Raw genomic sequence first — 7,116 nt, 5'->3', positions numbered from 1 at the left:
GGACATGTCCACTTTTCACGTCCCGTCCGGGGCGTCTGGGGGGTCTTTTATAAACTGATGATAATGTCCAGTTTTCCGCGTGTGTGTGTGTGTGTTAGAGTGCGGCACGGGCAGCATATTTCTGTCCGAACCCGAACCGAGCCCGACATTATTTAATGACCAAAGCACTGAGTTTGTGTCACACAGTGGTTACAGGCTATTTAACAGGCCGGGCGTGCGCCGTGGGTGCTCAGCTGCGGAGAGGGAGACCTCCGTGTTTGAGACGGGAGCGGGAGGCGGGAGGTCCGACGCTTCTAGCGAGAGGAGAGGGAGAAATAAAACAAAATAAGATAAAATAGGAAAAACCTGTCTCCCTCTTTTATTTTATTTTCAGCGTTTAATCAAGGCGGAGGCGGGCGGCTGGAGGTCCGAGACTTCCAGCGAGGGGAGAGGTAGAAACAAACAGCCAATGTGTGTCTGTGTGTGTTATGTTCAGGTGTTGTCACGTAAATAACAGTGCCCAAGCAATAAACAGGACAGACAATAGGATTTTATTTATTTTTACACTACATTTTCACTGAAAGCTGACCGAATCCGACCCGAGCCCGAATACAATTTATAGCTACATTTCTGACCAAACCCGGCCCGACCCGTCGGGTACCATTGGGCTCAGATCACCACACTCTAGTGTGTGTATGTGTCCCCTGTTGGGGCCTATCTGAATTTCTGTCTTTGAGAGATATTATTTTGTAATATAACTGAATTTTCTATCCATACATATACATTTTAAATATATTAAAATGATAAGGCATCTTTGAGTAAACTGCGAGTATCATTTAAGTAGGCTATGTCGTGGCCGGCCGAGTGTCCTCTTTTTTGGAAATCAAAATATGGTCACCCTAGCATACACCCACCCTCCTGTCTCTTCCATGACGGTGAGCTAGCCCCCATTAACCTTGTTAGCTCTGTTAGCACTGCACCGCTAGCTGCCATTTCAGCTCAGCTGCCTTCATGTTTTCATGTGACGTCTGAGGCGAGAGCTGTGTGACTGCAGTCCTGGCCAAGACTCTGAACCAGAGGACTGAAATCGGACCAGGACCCGGCTGGACCTAGCAGGTGGTTTTATCTTTGATGCAGGTGGGAGCAGGCAGTCAAAACAAAGTGTTGGTGCAGGAGATTATTTAACATGAAGGACGGAGACGTGAACAAGTGAAGTGGAGAAGAAGATAAAATAAAGACTTGACAAACAAACAAAGAAAAACGAGGCAAGTCGGACATTTGGAGGAATTTCTGAGGGATATTAAAGACAATAATAACAACACCAGAATAACTATTGATGAACGTCATTATTAACTACAACATAATGTCTCTACTTACTACAGACACGTTTGCATATTTCATTAACACCACAGTAAAATACTGTGTTTTCCCTGCAGGACGGGAGAAGATTCAGTCTATTGATTATCAGTCTATTGTGTGTGGTCAGATTGTTTGTGGTTGCAGGTGGGAACTGAAACACTCCCTGTGGGAATGGGTGGGAATAGATAACACTGTGATAACACAGGAGTGGGCGGGGAGCAGAATGAGGAAACACTCCAGCGCAGGTCTGTACTCTGAACTTTGTTCCTCTGCAAGTTAACGAAAGTGAAAAATAATTACTGCCCTGTGATTTGGATCTGCTCCAAGTCTTTGGGGATTCTCCTTCAGCCTGTGCTCCGACAAGTTTTATGAACATCAGGACAGAAGATTTCCCATAATCACACAGACAAACAAACAAACAGTCTTACCGTGGTGACATCATGCACCACAGCGGGCCTTTCCACATCACTCATTAAAGAGCAGATGAACAGGACAAAGTGAAACATCATTTATTTGCCTCAACATGTCCGACTGAGTGTTCTCTCACATTACTTATCACCTTTACGTGTCGGCTCACACCCTCACCAGAGGCTGTGTTAATGTGTTTACAGGTGACTGAGTAATGCCAGAATATTTTCCCCATCACCAAACGTCTGGGAGCTCCTGCCGTCTGTTCTCCTGCCGTCTGTTCTCCTGCCGTCTGTTCTCCTGCAGGCCTGTTCTCCTGCTGGTCTGTTCTCCTGCCGTCTGTTCTCCTGCAGGCCTGTTCTCCTGCTGGTCTGTTCTCCTGCAGGCCTGTTCTCCTGCAGGCCTGTTCTCCTGCTGGTCTGTTCTCCTGCAGGTCTGTTGATCCAAACAGGTCCCAAACAGCAGGCTGGGTTCATGATCCAAATTAGGGATTTTTGTATTGTTTAATCTGCTTCGCCCACTGAAATTCAAAATGGATACTCCACCACAAACGCATCAAAGGTGGCTGTAAAAAGTTGGTTTACTTCTTATAAAAAAAGCATCTCTTCATCTTGACTTCATGACCTTCAAGCTGTGACAAGTTTCTTTGTTAAAAAGAGAGAATCAGAAACAAAACTTCTCAAAGCAGCTCAGCAGTGTTATTTACTTCTCATCATCTCGTGTGTCCAGCAGTGGAAGAAGTATTCAGTTCCTTTACTGCAGTAAAAGTACTGCCACACTGTGAAAATACTCCACTACAACTAAAAGTCCTGCATCTAAAACTGAAGTAAAGTATCTCAGTATTATCAGCAGATTAAAGTAAAATAACTCATTGTGCAGTGAAGTGTTCAGGCTGTTTTCCTCTTCTGTGCAACGTTTTCTCAAAGAACAGTTTGTATGATATTCTACAAATCAGTGCCCCACAAATTAACGTACAGTTACACACTTCACATAAAGTTACAGTTACATTTAGGAAAAGATGGATGGGTCCAACAGCCGCTGACTTTCAGGCAGGGGACCAGTGTTCACTTCCTGTCAGACTGTAAAGCCAAACCCTGTTCTTTCTTTCTTCCTGAACCCAACCACGTGTGTGACGATGAGTTTATTTCTCAACACATAAAGGAAAAACTTCTTCCTTCAGTTCATCTCAAACATTCAGCATGAACATCACCTCATTTAGAGATGACAGGAAACAAATTTGGAGCCCTGCAGCTGCTCTCAGGCTCTGAATGGACCAACGCCTTCCTGCAACACTGTTAATGGGACATTTCATTTAATTTATCTTCCATGAAATGATTATATGAAGAACATCCTGATTGCATCAGGACTGGCACACCTCAGAGTGACGCAGGTGAGGGCGTGGTCTCACCTGCAGTGATGGTGGGTGTGATTAGATCAAGTTAAAGTCAATTCAGGTCACTGTAACAATGGCGCTCTGCTGCACAGCCGCTATTATTACTGCAGCACCTCCAGGTTTATGTCACAGAATGAGATTTCACATGAAACCGGTGTGATGCATTCAATTCCCCAACAATACATGAAGTTATTATTAGTGTTTGACTCTGACACAGTGAATCCTTTGTGGGTTTACACTCACACAATGGGCCGTTTAGCAGCTGCTCTTATCCAAAGTGTCACAGGGGAACTTTTTTCAGATTAAAACTAAACAATCCATGATGCAATTTAAGGATCAAAAACACGTGTCCAGAGGGATCATGTCAAACCCACAAAAGCTTTAAAAACACCAGAAACATAAACAGAAATTATAATAAATCTACTGAAGCTTTAAGAAACACCTTAAAACCATAAAACAGACACTGATGATGAACATGTGTCCTTGGAGCCTGACAGCAGATAAGTTTAATTATCTTGTACTGAAGCCGGCTCCAGTTAGAGTGAGTCAACTCTTTTCCTTTTAGAGAACTTCCGGAGGTGTGAACTGTAGATATCTGCCTTTGTAGGTGAGTGTGTACTGCTGGGTGAGTCTCTGTGGAGACACAGAGGTCAACAGGAAGAGTCACTGAAGAGCTTTGAGAGGAGTCATCCACTTCACCTGCAACAACCACATTATATGACATGGTGCTGACGTGTCAATGTATATGTTGTAATCCATCAGTATGAAAGCATCTAATGATATAACTCTACATAATGTGTAAAGGAGAACAGGGTTGGCTGTCACGTTTTCATTTGAGCCCCTCTGAAACTGTGTCCTGAAAGATTCCCTGTCAGTGTGCAATGGAGGACTGGAGTGTCCTGCGGGAATGGAGAGACGTTATTCTCCCTAAAATTATTCTGTTCAAATAATTTGGACCATCAAATGTGTTTTGTTCACGTGTGACATCCATCAGTCACACACTGTGGGGCTGGTAGTTATTTTAACAGGGGAAATAAATGGAAGCACTCTCAACAACCTCACCAGCTCATGCACTGAGATGACAGCAGCAGGAAAGAAGGGCATAAACAAAGAAATCATTCAACAGTCACATTCATTTTGTAGTCATTCATTTTCTCCTCTTATTTATCCCTGTATGTTTTTATTCCTGCTCTTGACACGCTTTATACACGACTGAAACATCACAGGTCATCCTCACTGTACATTCACACCAACAGCGACCAGAGCTTCCAAAATGGCGGAAGTCATTCATTTTCAATGAGAGCACGGCGACTTGAAAGAAAGAGTTGGACAACAGGTGAATTTTTCTCTTCTGGAGTTTCAATAACTGCAAAATGTGTAAAACATCTGGACACATATGGAGGAGATGCAGCTTTGTCGATATGATTATAACTAACACTTTGCAAAGAAACTCAATAAAAAAAGTCATTTAAAAACATTTTACTTTTAAACCCATACCATATTTAATGTAGCATGTTTGCACACCGCTTTCTTTAAATACATTATTAAACTTTAAAACATTTAATTTCCTCTTTCCTGAGTTTAAACCGTCGCCACAGCTCAGAGGTTATTCTGGCTCCAACCGTAGATACATAAAGAGACCTGGATACAGTGTTGGAGGCGGGAGACGCTGTTGATGAGTTTTTGATGATGATTTTATACCCAAAATATATAATTATGATTTTATCTACTTGTTTTATTCACTTTTATTGTATATGACTGAGTTGTTTGACTTTATGATCGATGGATAAACTGCTGCTCTGCCAGGTGCCTATAAATAAAATACATCATCATTATTATTATTATTATTATAATCATTACCTTTGACCTTTCAGGCATGAGTTGGACGCACCCCGCCCAATTTATCGTCAGCTAATCTGTGCTATAATCAACTTTAACCTTTGCCACATTTAAACTGGTTTGTAACCTGCTGAGCTGAATGAGTGGACGCCTCGTCAGCTCCACTCCTCTCTGGACAAGCTCCTCTTATATTCAAATCTTTCACTGTGGGTGAGTCAGCAGAGCACTTCCTCGCACTCATGACTGTGCAACAACGTGACCACAGCCTTTTGCTGCGTGGTGATTGGTCCAGAGATGCACCGCAGGTCACACAGAGCTCTGACAGACGGGTTCAGACCGGCTCTGAGGCTGAAGGCTTCTGCAGGCCGACACAGAGGAATGTCTCCATGTGGTCTGTGTGATATTCACTGCTCCTCCTGGGAACATCATCAACACAACGTGAAGGACGGCGCTGTGTGTTTGCTGTCAACACAAAGTGCTCCTGCTGTGATCACACACATACACACACACACACACAAAGGAGAAGCAGCAGAATGGGCTGCATTCTTTACGAGACAAAGACCTTTTGTCTGCCCGTTTGGAGAATGTCACTCGTCAACGCCCCCTACTGGTGGAAAAAAACACAGTGACGAAGTTTACAAGAATTCCATCTATGTGTTTCCCCTTTTACAGTGAATGAGGAAGCAGGTAGTCTGACATCCGGTTTCCAGGCTGAAGGTGTGACGGTGTGTATGTGTGAGAGAAGTCACAAGGAAAGGAAACAACTGTGATCATTTATCACCGAACAGAGAAGAAGAAGAAGCAGAAGAAGAAGCAGAGTGGTTGTTGTTGCTTCGCTTTAGTCCCCAGAGGTTCAGATGTTTGAATATGAGGGGAGGCCCCGCAGACTTCCTGCTGAACTGGGACAACCCCGCCTCGCCTCCCCTTCCCTCACATTCAAAGTTTAATCTGTTTTATTGTCATCAACATGAAACATAAGGGCAGAACTTCCAGAGCAGGTTGTCAGATGTTTACAACATGAATATAATCATTCAGAAGTTTATTGTGAGGTGTTTTGTGACGCCTGCTCCAGAGAGGTATTTATACAGTAAATAAAGTTTAACTTTTTACTTTACAACAAGTGGTTTACACGCGACAGTGTATCCTCCTGAGACCCAAACTTTTGTTTGGTATGCATTTTTATTTCTCCCAGCTATTTGGGATCAGTAGGACTCTAGTTTTATACTCCTATCAGTAGGAGTATAAAAGACTAAACATTGTCAACAATAATAAAGTCCCAGTATCTTCAAACAAGTACTTCCTAACTTACAGCGTCTTATCTTGCTGCTGTTGTTAAAACTGGTCACGTGTCCTCATATCAAACTATAAACATTATCAATCATAAATTGTTTCAACCATAAAATGTGATCAGGTGTGGACCTTGTCCACTTCTGTGTGGGGACTGACTTGGGAGAGATGGCAGCCATCTTGCTTTTACATGGGTTAGTGTAATGTGCTCTAACTACCACTAGATGGCACAAAAAAATGTCCACAAACGAGGACGACAGGTCTGAGTTCAGTAGAGTGAAGTATGAACTCCAGTTAACCCAAAATGTGATGTGTTTACACATGGTCTACAAATGTTAATGTACTTTGTTGTTCGATAACGTTCTCCAGTGCTTCTGGCTCGAGTTGAAATAAGCCGGCTACAGTTTCTCTTGTTTTATCTTCTTAAATTCACACCAGTGTACAGCAAGACAGGGCACATCCAGCTTCCCTCTCAAGGCCCTGATGGTTTCGTAACAGTTTTTACTAAGAATGAAACTTTTTGCTCGCTCGACAATTCTGCACTCCTCATTTCTGCACCTGGCGTTTTGCTGCAGCGCTCTGAACTCCGCAAATTAAAAAAAAGTTGAGCTGAGAGCAGAGGAGTGCCACACGTCAGCTCTGCTTTTTCCCCATTGTTCAATGGGATGATGTGAGAGGCGGGGCTTCTGTGGTGGTCATGACAACCAGTTTACAGCTGGTAAACAATGGAGGAGAAACTGGTGGTAGTGGTTGCTGGCAGTAGCTCAGTTTGGGGCGGCAGTAGCTCAGTCCATAGGGACTTGGGTTGGGAACCGGAGGGTCGCCTGTTCAAGTCCCCGTCCGGACCAAAA

This window comes from Epinephelus moara, chromosome 6 (genome assembly GCF_006386435.1).
Source record: "Epinephelus moara isolate mb chromosome 6, YSFRI_EMoa_1.0, whole genome shotgun sequence".
NCBI classification, from domain to species: Eukaryota; Metazoa; Chordata; class Actinopteri; order Perciformes; family Serranidae; genus Epinephelus; species Epinephelus moara.
The sequence above is the reverse complement of the archived record's forward strand: the minus strand, read 5'-3'. Positions refer to the sequence as shown.